We start from the raw sequence: 13,713 nt of genomic DNA on the forward strand, positions 1-13,713 counted from the left end.
GACAAGAACGCTGACATGGCCCCTACACGTCCACGATTCTCGACGCCCTCAAGGGGACGCCAGGGCTTCTCTACACCGGCCGGGAACACCACGCGCGCCCAGCAGCAGGCCATGAGTGCATTGATGGCTCAGATGGCGTCTCTAGGTGCTGGCGGTGGTCATGCTTCTATGCCGGTCATGAAGCCCTCAGCAGCTGTCGCTCCAGAGAAGTGTGAGGCAGAAATGCCAGCAGCTGCGTTTAGGACATGGAGGCGGTCCATGGAGTCATGGGTGCTGCTGAACGGGTGGCCACAGCTGGTGGCCACACTCCACATTCGCCTGAACTGCGTCCCCGCACTCCAAAGAGTGATTGACTCGAGATACCCCAGCGGTCAGTGGGAGCAGCTCTCGCCCAAAGAAGCCCTGGACGCCATCAGTGGAATGGTTCTTCAATCTTCAAACCAAGCTGTGAAATGGAACGAGTTTTTCAACAGCAAACAAGGTGAAGAGGAGCCCATGAAAAGGTATTTTCAACGATGCTTCTCAGAAGCAGTGGAGTGTGAATTTAAATGTCCCACCTGTGATAACGACCTCTCTGAGTACATGCTATTACGTAAAGTTATGGTGGGCCTGAGTAACCCAGTGTTGAAAAGGGAAATTTTCCAGGGGTACTCTAGTTATAATAGTGTTGAAGTGCTTAGAAACAAATGCATGTTATTTGAGGCAGCAGTGAGAGATGCTGGTGTATTGTGTCGTACGTCTGGCCAGGCAGTGGTGGGAACAGTTGCGGAGGCAGTGGCGGGTGGTGATGACGTCACCGGTGAGCCTGAGGTAGCTGCCGCCCGACCTCCACACCCAAGTCGAGGACACTGTGGTAATTGCGGCGTGTCACATGCCCCTGGTAAAAGTAACTGCCCTGCAAGTGGGGCTACATGTCGCAATTGCGGTAAGGTTGGTCACTTCAAAAGGTGTTGTAGGAGTAAGTCAACCCTAAGTGCTCCTGTGGATGTGTCAGGCGCTGTTACAGTGGCAACAGCCCAGCTATCCCGCCACCCCAGGTTACAAGTGTTCGTGTCCCAGGCCGGGGGCAATTCCCCCGCCACCCCTGTGCTGGCTGTAGCCGACACGGGTGCTATGGTGTGTGTGGCAGGCGCATCCCTGCTCCGGGACATCGGTTTGTGTCCGGGGCAACTTCGGGCCCGTAATGGCTTAAGGGACGTGGCGAACAAACAGCTCAAGTGTCTGGGGTCCGCCCCCTGCCGCCTCGGTGTGGACGAGGGGTCCACCGTCCAGGAGGTCTACTTCGTGCAGACAGCCAAGGCCCTCTATCTGTCATTGGAGGCCTGCAAGTGCCTCAACTTGGTGCCTGTCGACTTCCCGCTCCATAGACGTGCTGTGGCTGCCGTGGGCGATGGAGGGGAGCGGCACACTGCCGACGATCTACCTCCGAACCGTTTACCTGAGAGCAGCCGTTTCCCGCCGAGGCCAGTTGAGATACCCTTGCCTCCTTTGGAGGAGAATGTGGCCAGGCTGGAGGCATGGCTACTCACGCACTTTTCGTCTACCGCATTCAACACCAGCAGGTCCCCACTGCCAGTCATGACTGGTCCCCCTCACCGTATCCACCTGACGCCCGGCACGACCCCCTATGCCTGTCACACACCCGCTCCCGTTCCGAAACACTGGGAAGCGGAGGTGAAGGCCCAGTTGGAGGAGGACGTCAGGAGAGGCGTCATCCAGCCAGTGCCTGCTGGTGAGGCTACGGAGTGGTGCGCCAGGATGGTCGTGGTGGCCAAGAAAAACGGTCAGCCCAGGCGCACTGTGGACTTCCAACGCCTCAATGCAAGCTGTCTGAGGGAGACGCACCACACACCTGCACCATTCGACATGGTGTCTGGGGTGCCAGTGCACTCGTTCAAAACCGTCGTCGACGCCTTTTGGGGATTTCATCAAGTGGAGTTGGAGGAGGAGAGTAGACGCCTGACCACATTCATCACGCCGTGGGGACGTTTTCGATACTGCAGGACGCCCATGGGACATTGCTCAGCGTCAGATGCTTACACCAAGAGGTTTGACGACGCTATTCAGGATGTGCCACGTAAGTACAAGTGCGTGGATGACACTCTCCTCTATGACTCCAGTGTGAAGGGGGCGTTCTGGCACACTTACGATTTTCTGGAGACCTGCGCTCGCACAGGTATCACGCTGAAACCAGAAAAGTTCTTGTTCTGCAGGAGAGAAGCTGAGTTTGTGGGTTTCCTCCTGGGGTGGGACCTGTACCAGCCCACTGCCCAACGTCTGTCAGCCATCAAGGACTTCCCCATGCCGGATCAGCCATCAATCACTGACATCAGGTCCTGGCATGGCCTGGTTAATCAGTTGGCTCCCTTCCTTGCCACTGCACCTGTGATGGAGCCCTTCCGTGAGCTCCTCAAGAAGCCAGTGGGCAAGCAGGTGTATTGGGACGACCAGCTGCGGCTCAAGTTTCGCCAGGCCCAGGACACCATCTGTCAGTTGGCCAGAGACGGCTTGGTGTACTACGACAAATCCAGGCCTACGGCAGCTGTCACTGATTGGAGCAGGGAGGGCATCGGCTTCGTCGTCCTGCAACAATACTGTGCCTGTGCCTCTCCAGAGACGCCCTTCTGCTGCAGAGGAGGGTGGCGGTTGGCTCTGTGTGGTAGCCGACATCTGAGCACGGCCGAGGCCGGTTATGCTGCAGTAGAAGGGGAGGCCCTGGCTGTGGTGTGGTGCCTGCGCAAGGCCAGGCTGTTCCTCCTTGGCTGCCCGAACCTCATTCTGGTGACGGACCACCGCCCCTTAGTTGGCTTGCTAGGGGACAGAGCCTTCACGGATGTGGCGAATCCGCGCCTGTTCAGGCTCAAGGAGAAGACCCTGCAGTACCGATTCACGGTCAAATACTTGCCAGGGAAGCGGAACTGTGCAGCTGACGCCCTATCCCGCTTCCCCTCCCTCAGGGCGGCGCCTGATGCGGAGGACATGGACCAAGAGGAGGACCTGTGCGCTGCAGTGTGTGCAGTCACAATCGCAGCACTGGATCAGGATGGGTGCATCACTATGGACGAAGACACAGTGTGCAAAGCGGCGGCGGACGACCCAGTGTACCAGATTCTAGTGTCGAGGGTGCTGGCGGGCGACTGGCACCCCCACAAGTCACAGGAGGTGGCCTGTCTGCGCCCGTACTTCTCGGTGAGGGACAGGTTGGCTGTGGTCAGGGGTTTGGTCACCTACACCTTTGACCAGGGCTGCGTGCGCCTTGTCATCCCCGACTCCCTCCGCCACCGGGTCGCCGTTAACCTGCATGTGGGGCACCAGGGCCTCGACTCAATGCTCAGGCGGGCCCGGCAGTCTGTCTATTGGCCTGGCATGGAGGGTGACCTGCAGTATCATCGGTCCCGGTGTGCTGCTTGCGAGACCCACGCCCCTTCCCAGCCTCCGGAGTCGTTGGTTCTGACCCCAGCGCCAGACTATCCCTTTCAACAAGTGGTGGCCGATTTGTTCCACCTGCAGGGCCGCACGTACCTAGCATATGCTGACCGACTGACAGGTTGGCTGGAGATCGCCCACTTCCCCAACGAGGCCACCTCTGGAAAAATCATCGCCAGTCTGCGGGCCTACTTCACGAGGTGGGGGGTACCTGAGCAGATCTCCACAGATGGAGGTACCAACCTTGCCAGCCTTGAGATGACAGATTTCCTCAAGTCATGGGGGGTCGAGGTGCGCCTCTCGTCGGCCCACTTCCCCCAGTCCAATGGCAGGGCAGAGGCTGGGGTCAAGGCTGCCAAGAGGCTCCTCAGGGATAATACTGGGCCCGGGGGTAGCCTGGACTGCGATAGGACATCCCAGGCCCTCCTCCAGTACCTGAACACGCCTCTGCGGGGGGTGAACAAGTCGCCCGCCCAGCTTGCCACCGGCCGCCAGCTCCGTGACGGCGTTCCCGTGGCCAGACAGCACTATAAGGTGGACCAGCACTGGCGGCGGGCACTTCGTATGAGGGAGGTGCGCTTGGCCGAAACACAGGATGGGGTCCTGTCGCGGAGGGAGGTATCCCGCCAGCTGGCTCCCCTAGTCGTGGGCACGCAGGTGCGTGTGCAGGACGCAGCTACCAAGCTCTGGGACAGGACAGGCATAGTGGTGGAAGCCCGCCCTCACAGGCAGTATGCCGTCAGGTTGGGTGGCAGTGGCAGGGTGTCCATCCGAAACAGACGCCACTTGCGAAACGGCTCCACACCTGTGCCTACTACTCCGGTGGTGCACCAAGCTGTGCCTCCTGGGCCCCCTTCTGCTGTGCCCTCCATACCCGCGCCCTCCTCCGCACCCACGGCCCCTCCCCAGTCGAGCGCGGCCAGGCCCAGGAGAGGCCGTAGGCCTCCGGGCTGGTTGACGGACTACGTGGTGTAGTGTATGTGATGTAAAATCAGTTTAGAGGTTTTTTTTGTTTTTGTTTTGTTTTTGTTTTTTTCCTTTGTTTGACTCGATTTTCCTGCATTATTGTTGTTTTTATGAATGCATTGTTTTCCTTTTGTTAGTTCAAAGGTGCATTGTCATTTCCTTTTAACTTGGGGGGGAGATGTAAGAGTGTACCATCGTACGATATGTTTTCCCATGTTGAGTGGGGGGGCTTGTCCTTGGCAGCGCCTGATGGCCAGTGCCCAGCTGACGCTGTTATAATAAAGTCTATAGAAAACATGGTCTATGACTCCAACCTCTCACAGATGTAGAAAAATAACTTTACAAGGAAGAACTTACGGTACGTCTCCAACGGACTCGGCCACTCCAATGATGCTTCTGATAGCAGACTCAAGAGAGCCAAGGCTCGGAGTCTAAAGTCTTGAATACTTGACAGTATTTGCTATTCAAGTACCCGTATTAAGGAGAGTTTTATCCCATTTTGTGGTTCAGGCATAATATGTGATGACAAGTAGCGTTATTAGTATATCCCGTTCATATGTGTATAACTCAGTAGTAGGTGCCAGATATTGCTAAGTGTTCAAGTCTTTTGACCCCGACTTTACATAGGAGAGAAAACACCATGTGGACTCGAATATCCTAGCTGGCAACAATTTTAACTTGGCCCCGCCCCGTGGGCCAGCTGAAGACATAAGAATTGCTAGGAAATCGTTTTTCTTGTACAAATTTACGGGAGGAAACTTAATAAATTTGAATATTGTTCATAAGTATATAATATTGTTATGACCCTTCTGTTAGCTGCTTACCAGCTTCCACCACCGGTTACCAGCGGCTAGGGAAGTATATACAGAAGCAGTAGATATCTCACAAGTGTAGGAATTACCACTGGCTGTCCCGCCAGTCTCCGGCAATTTCCCGACGATCGGCATCACTGTACAGATAAACAACAGTCAGGTAGATTTCCACCAGGTCACAGAAGCACATTTGTGCACTGTAGTCTTCTTTAATGATCAGTAGATCTTCACACTTCACCGGGTAGTCCTCTCAACTGGACTCACACTTCGAATATATAGTCAGCATACTACCAGTGTACAATTCCTTAGTCTTTCACTTTATATCGCTCACGACAATTCCACAATACTTGAACAACAACTATCTTCAGCTGTCATTAGGCTTGTGCTTCACACACTGCATGGGCAGAAATGGGTGACTACTTCCCTATTGGCATTGAAGTCGTGAGTCAAGAGAGGAAAGAAAATTATGAGGGGTTGAAGAAAAGAGGTGAAACTGAAATACAGTAGCAGTAGAAAGAATCTGGGCTCGATCAGATTGCTTCATCTTATCTATTGGTGTTTTTTCTTTGTTTTGCTCCCTCGGGTCGTCAGACCTTTTTATTAGTATTGGCTTATTTATATACGTCTTGGCGCGACCACATAAGGGGACAGACGTGCCCATAGGTGCTCTTGACTTCCCGATCGTCCCACAAAGGTCCCCTCAGCCGGCAAGCTTTTGCCAGCATGAGGGGTCGACATAAACGTCCCAGAAGAGGCTCTCTCATGGACGCAGACATCTCGGATACGGATGCCATCGCCAACTCGCCTGGTCATACTGAATCATCATCATAATAATAATAATAATAATAATAATTAACGGTTTATTGAAAAAATTCTGCAGCCCGAAGGCTGAAAATATACATTGAACATAAATGACTTATTACATACATTGGTGGTTTAACAAAAGCCTTCATTAGAGAAAGGTAAAGGAACAAACAGTGAACATACAGATTAATGTAGGTGTTGAACAGCAAACTCGTAGTGTAGTAACTCCCTCCCAGATGGTGTTAGGAGGAACTCAAGTGGTGTAGTAGTTCCCTCAGATATTGTTATGAGGGACCTGGCGTGGTGTAGTAATTCCCTCGCTGATGGACCTAAGTGATGGTGTTATGAGGGGCCTCACGTGGTGTAGTAATTCCCTCACAGATGGTGTTATGAGGACCTCACGTGGTGTAGTAATTACCTCAGAGATGGTGTTATGAGGGACCTCACGTGGTGTAGTAATTACCTCACAGATGGTGTTATGAGGGACATGTGGTGTAGTAATTCCCTCACAGATGGTGTTATATGAGTGAGGTTTGGTCCCAGGCCTTCCTATCGTAGACGGATTAACACATCGGTGGTTGTTGTTGGGTCTCGCGGGGGGCCGTTATCACTGGGTACCTGGGACCTCACTGTGTGAAGGTTAACTTGGGTGCGACCACTGACTTAAGCACAGTTCACCACTGTTCACAACTGTTCACCTCGGTTTAACACTGGTTCCGTTCCTTTCCTAACACTCTTCAAGAGTCAGACCCCAGTGATTATGACAGTGACGATATTGTTTCTATGGGAAACACTAGCCGGAGTGGAAACGCCTATGCCACGGACCCTATCACCCTGCCCTCTGCCAACCAGCCAAGTATGCTGAATCTGCACTATCCCCAAGGACTCGCTGAAAATCGTAGAGGAATGCTTTAATTGGATGGTGATGTACTGCAGGCAACACGGTCTCAACATTCAATTCCGACAAGGTAAGAACCGGAACTTTATCAAGTGTCAGACTCCTGAGGTCTATGAAACACTTACTACTGTTGGGTTTGACGGGGTTGTCCTGGTGCCCCCCTCCCCCCAGTAGACGCTGATGAATGTTGGCATCCAAGTGAAACGATTCCCCCTATACGCTGACAACGAAGATGCACGTGACTTTAATTCTAGTATACTCGGTATACGTCGACATTACCAGGGGAACACCCCACAAGCTGCTGTCATTGTCAAGTGGAAGGGAATGCCCAACCACTGTGGAGGCCCATCCAATCCTCCCTCCACTTTATGCACAACCCTATCATCCTGGGTCTGCATTTTGTATTATCTGATCTCATTGGGGTCACACCTTCATTGCGTGCTGCCGACGTGATCGTCCCAGATGTCGCTTCTGCTCACGTAACCATCACTCCTCTGTCTGTGCCCAGAAAATCAAAGACCACCTTAATAGGGGTGGTGTGGTCCATGTAGTTGACCCCAGGTGTTGTAACTGTGGCGGCCGGCACAATGCTGACTTACAGCAATGCCCCAATCGCCCGTCTGTCCCAGGGGAAAAGCCTCCCCGAAGGCTGCGTCTACCACAACGTTACCCCCCCCCCCTCCCAGCCTACCGGGCCGCCTCCCTCTGCGTCCCCTCTGTCTCCAGCAACGCCGCCTTCTTCAACAACACCTGCCCCTGCCTGGCTGCAACACAGCAGTCCCGGCCGTCTCCTAACTCAACTACTACTGGGCCTCCTCCCCGTCTCTACTCTGATGCTGTCCTACCTTGTGCTCCCACCGGTGCCCGCTCCCCCCCACAACCCCTCTCCAGTCACTTGACACAGATCATATCCCTCTTCCAAAAATTTATCAACCGTATTGAAAAACTCTTTGCTACACTCTCTACCACCATCTCCGACCTACTCCTGCTCTCTGTTGCCACCCAGTCACTCCTCTCTTCTGGTTTGACACAAGCTGGTCGTCCCCCTGTGAGCCTCCCCTGCTCACGGCAGTTTAGGTTTAGGAGGGAGATAGGAAGAAACTGGTTCACAAATAGGGTGGTGGACGAGTGGAATAAGCTTAGCAACTTTGTAGTAAGTGCTGGAACTCTGGAAAGTTTCAAAAGGAGGCTAGATAGATTCATGGATGATAGAGAGTGGTAGTAACTCTCGACAGGAGCTGTCATTCACAGGCCAACCGGCCTATTGCAGACTCCTTATTTTCTTATGTTCATATGTTGCATCATAATTTTAAATATACGATCAGAGTTGTAAAGTAACGATTTAATGTTACTTAAATACTGTATTCAAGTAACATTTTTGGATATTTACCTTTTAAAAAGTACTCAAATTTTTAAGTGCTTTTACTTTAGTAAGGTTTTCTAATACTTTTACTCCAATACAATTGAAAAAACAAAAATCGTAACTCTAACCATTACATGACCCAAACAAAGAGTTTTAATGTCTGTGGCAAACTAATAATATATTATTTAATTAATTAATTAAATATTAACCATAGTAAAAGAGTTGTGTGGGTGGAGGGTATGGTGTGGGGAGACACCACGCGGTCACATACCTAGAGGTCAGGTGGCAGTGGCCATGACGGCGGACTTTTCCTTTGACCTTATTTTGTTCATTAACATCTTGACCACCCACCTCACCTTGCCTACCCTTTTATCCCCCCCCCCCTCCTCCATTGAATCCTCTCTCTTCTCCCCGACCTTTCCTTCAGTTGCTCTTTGAATATATACTGTAGTAATGTAGTATACCTGTACCTAAAATGAATTTCAAAGAGGCTGTAATTCTAAAATGCTTTACATAATTCCATCCTAGATATAAAGCGTGTATCTATTACACATGTGTGAAACAGAGTGAATTTAAAATTCTGCTTAAATAACTAAGTACCACTGCCCCCCCCCCAGCACCCGCCAGATGTTACGCGGTGCGAAAAATTCAGCTACTCATCAATTAGAATCGAAAAGTACCGTCACCACAGCCACACCCAATTAAAGGGACAGTTCACAGTGATTTTTAGTCAGACTCAGTCACTATGGAGTCAACAATCATCCACAAACTCCTCAACTGAAGGAGCTTGATAGGTACTTGTCATGCCCAGGGGATGGGATGGAGATACTGAGGTCTTTCCCAACATTATGTGACTTATCTAACACCCCACTACCTGCATCTGCTGCTTGTGAGCATCTGTTAGTCATGCTGGGCTTATTATTTATTATTTAATTAATTTATTACACCCTAGGGGGCGGCAAGCCTAGTCACAAGACCATGCAGTCAGACACTATTACATTGGTACTCGTGTCTCGCAGGACACGCTATGACTTGTAGTATGGAGGCAATATTGATATGTTTAAGTACAATGGGAGTTAGCACCCACCAAAGCCTGTGTAGCGCACAAGAATTAAATCTAAATTATTACGAATAAGTAGGTGGTGACATATAGAGGTCAGTGACTCCCTGTGGTGAGAGGCCCCTGACAGTGGGACAGTCAAGACAATAGTGTTGAAGGGTATTAGCACTGGGACAGTTACAGAGTTTACAGGAAGAGAAGTGTGGGTCATCCTCCACCTCAGATACTTGCCAGATAGGTTTGTATCTTAACCTAATGTGAGCAGAGACAACATTATGTGGTCCACGTTGACGATACTTGTGTGGATAAGGAAGAAAGTGATCATTGTGTTGGATGGACATACTCTCAGCCCGTTCACTATCCATGCCATGGATTGTAGGGAGAAGAGCGGCTGAACATATTCTCTTTCGGTAGGTCATGCTGGACTTATATTTAGGCCTAAAAGATCCTGATTGGACAGTCGTAGTTTTGAGAATCAGTTATTGATTAATCTCAATAGAAAGATTTGCAAATAAACATGTGTAATGCTGTCTTTTATTTTTATCTTCTTTAAATATTTTTTTACAATTTACTGTTGGTTTATTTTAATATTTGAGGCAATTAATGATTTTGTTGTTACTTTTTACTTTCAGTACTTGAGTACTTTAAGAATGAGATACTTTTTTACTTGAGTACATTGAACATTGGATACTTTTACTTAATTAACAACGTCCAGTACTTTTTACAACTATGTTTACGATACAGGGAAAGATTACAGGAATATATAGAAAATGAACGTTACATTTCACTAGAGAAAACAAGTCTCTCTTATGGGGTAACTCGCTCGTTTTACACATGTTTTGTAGACGACGAGCTTTATATGAATATTTTGTATTAATATACTGTATTATCAGTGCAACTGTGTCCATGAAAGAGACCACACACACACACACACACACACACACACACACCTACCTTTGATCAAAAGACTTACGCAACAGAGAGACAGAGCCTATTATCTGAATGACCACAAAAAACTGCGAACAGATCCCTTCGCAACCAAGTCATCTTCGAAATACGCACTGCAAAGAAGTCTCACTACCCAAATTGCAACACCTTAAGCAGACCTACAACAGTCAATGGTATGGAAAGCTTAAAGAGCTCTGTGGGCTAAACAATAAGACACACCCCCTCCCCTTCCTTAGCCATTTCACTAATGTTGACGCATTTGATCAATCAAACAACCATTTCGCAACTATATGCCAGGCGTTCCCCCGGCTTGACACAACCAGTCTACCTGCTTACCTACCAGCCCCCTTACCCACTGACTTAGTAGAAAAATTTGAAGTAGCAAAACGTCTGGACAAACTGAAGCTAAAGCGCTCCACCACCCCATTGACCTGCCAATGAAACTCTACCAGGAGTTCTCCCCGGAACTAGCTAAACCCCTCTGCTCCATCATCAATGCTTCTCTCAGCCAAGCAAGAGACCCAGCTGACTGGAAGACCTCGTATGTGTCACCAGTGCCCAAGGCAACCGACCCACAATCCTTAAATGAGTACGACTCAATGCCATCACCCCAGCACCCAGCTTAATCTGTGAAAGTTTTGTGTTTGACTGGGCTTATGCTGATATTGCAGGCGTCGTAGATCCTCAGCAATTTGGCAATATGAAATCTTCCTCCACCACTCACTGTCTTGTCAACTTTCTCGATCACATATACCGCCATTTGGAAAAACGAAAGACGTCTGTGGCTGTCGCCTTCATTGACTTCACCAAAGCATTTGACACACAAAATTAGGCCCGTTGTAAAAGTAATTTCTCCCGGACTCTGAAACCACACGTAACAACCAGAGCAGTTGTACGCTTCTTCCGCGGCTAGGTGTTCGCATATTTGTACACGAAATACGACGAATTTCAGGCTCATTTAAGTCTTAATTTTTGCATTTACAGAACTTTAACTTGTTCATCCTTATTTAAAGCATCTTGTGAGTAATGATATTAAGGTTTCAATTATATTTGAGTAATTATCAATATTGTTACACCAACTTCACCAACGGCTAATGAAATCGTACAGCGCCCACGTAAAAATGGGCGGAGCTAAAACTGGTGTCAGCTAGGTGTAATCCTTTTCAATTCTTTCTCGCCATATGCTTTGTTTTACGTCCTATTCAACATACTATCGTAATAGAATTATTTTTATTATTATATTAGTTTTTTATTGCCTTGCATGCCTCCAACTCTTCAATATTAATCAAAATATTCTCCTTAAGCGGCCATGATCAGCATATTTACCCATAGGAGAAACTCTCTGATTGGTTGTTAGCTATTCGGGCGATGCTCACGCTAACACTTGATCAAGGTGTTTGCTTTTCCCTCTCAACACTTGAGAACTGAACCTCGGCGAGGTAGGTTCTCTCTGCTCCCGAGGTACCACGTGACCATGTTCACCTGCAACCAGGCGAAGGTTGTTAGACTGCATCCAGTCAAGCGCCCTTCGCGCAAGCAACTCAACCTCCTTGTCCTGAGGAAGTTTTTTGACTCCTCGGGAATCACGGGGGTGACAGGGGTCGTCCGCAGTGACAGCGGTGACCTTATCGTCACCTTCGCGGGATGGGGAGAGGCCCAGCAATTAGAAAACATAAGACAAATCAATGGAATCCAGATCCAAGTTGAAGCCTGCCTACAGGACAACTTGGTTTTGGGAGTCATCTCCCACACAGAAATCGAACATCTGGAAAAAGAAGAACTGGCCGAGCTGATCGGAGACCAGCTCTCAATAGTTCGGAAGCTGACCAGTACAGCTGCCCTGGTTGGCTTCCCTAAGAAACTTCCTAGCTCCGTTTTGATGGGATGGGAGAAGATCCCAGTAAAACCGTACCAGCGAAGACCTACTCGTTGCTACAAATGCCAGAGGTACGGCCATCTGGCGCGGAAGTGTCGTGCTCGGGAGGTGTGTTCAAGCTGCGGGACACCCGGGCACCAGGACACCAACTGCTTGGCGGCCGCCAAGAAGTGCGCAGCTTGTGGTGGCCATCACTCCTCCTCCGACCGGGAGTGTCCCAAGTGGAGGGAGGAGTGCAGGGTGGCCAAGCTGCGGACTAAGGAAAGACTGAGCTACAAGGAGGCTCTCCTTGTAGTGAAAAATCAAGAAAAGACCAAGCAAGAACAAGATCACATCAAGCAAAAATCAAGACCCCAAGAAGACCACCGAAAAAGAAGCCAAAATTAAACCCGATTTCATTACACTATCTTTAACGCCGTTTATAGAAGTGTATGAGAATATTCCAGAAGAAGACCAGGAAGAAGAATGGAAACTGAAAAGCAAAAGAAGAAACAAGAAAGGAAGAAGTCCAACCAATCAGCTTCGGCCGAAATAGCCTAACGGCGAAGTGGCCAGTAATCCCCAATACTAGTCTAGTCCCTCTCAAGGTGTGATGCGCAGAACTCAGCAGAAGCGTCCGAGTAGACAGAATAGCTAACGCATTAGCTATTCCGCGCATCTACAATAAACGCCTAAAATAATAAAGAACAAGACAACCGCCCGAGCGACTACTGAGCTGTAAGTGCTGGATATTGTATAAGATATATCAAATTAAATATATTGATAAGTGGCCGAATAAAGAATAAACTAAGTGTAGGTGGTTCCATTGCATTTATAACTCCATGAAAATAAGTACTTATAAAGTGAAGCTGACTCATTTAAGTAGGCCTTTATCATATTAGGATTACCAAACTTAAATTGTTTGGTTTGACAACATTGGTATAACGTATAGGCCTAGTCTAACTTTGTTTTCTATTTTTTTTAAGTTTTTTAATTGTTATTGGTATGTGCAAGCGGTTTAACTAAGATCTTGGCTGTGTTTTTGTTTGGGTGAAAAACTTTCGGCTGTTTACGTCTTCTGTGTTGTTAAGAATCTAAAGTTTCGTTACTATTAATACGGCAATTACAAATATATAATGTTTTTTTTTGTTTTTTTTTTTTTTAACAGGGCAATACCATGAGAACCTTGAGGCTCGTCTTTGAACGATTTCAACTATATTTTATCTACTTCTAAATGCAGTCACCACACTTAGACGGGGTCCGGACAAAAGCCCCTCAGTGAAAGTACAAAATAAGTTAGGTTAGGGTGGGTTGGGTGAGGTAATGTTGGGTTGGGTTGGGTTAGGCTTAGGCTTGGTTAGGTTAGGCTAGGTTCGGTTGAGTTAGGTTACTATAGGTTGGTTGGGTTAGGTTAGTTTGGATCAGGTTAGCTTAGGCAACGGTAGGTGGTAAACACAGGAGTGGAGCCAACTGTACTGTGTGCTGTCTCAGTCATCAGTAGAAGTGACCCGTCTCTTAACACTTTGGGCACAGTTTAATTTCGACTCCTTCTGGTGATCCTTAGCTAAAGTTTTCTGTTTG

The sequence above is a fragment of the Homarus americanus genome, unplaced genomic scaffold, assembly GCF_018991925.1.
Source record: "Homarus americanus isolate GMGI-L3 unplaced genomic scaffold, GMGI_Hamer_2.0 scaffold31037, whole genome shotgun sequence".
Taxonomy (NCBI): Eukaryota; Metazoa; Arthropoda; class Malacostraca; order Decapoda; family Nephropidae; genus Homarus; species Homarus americanus.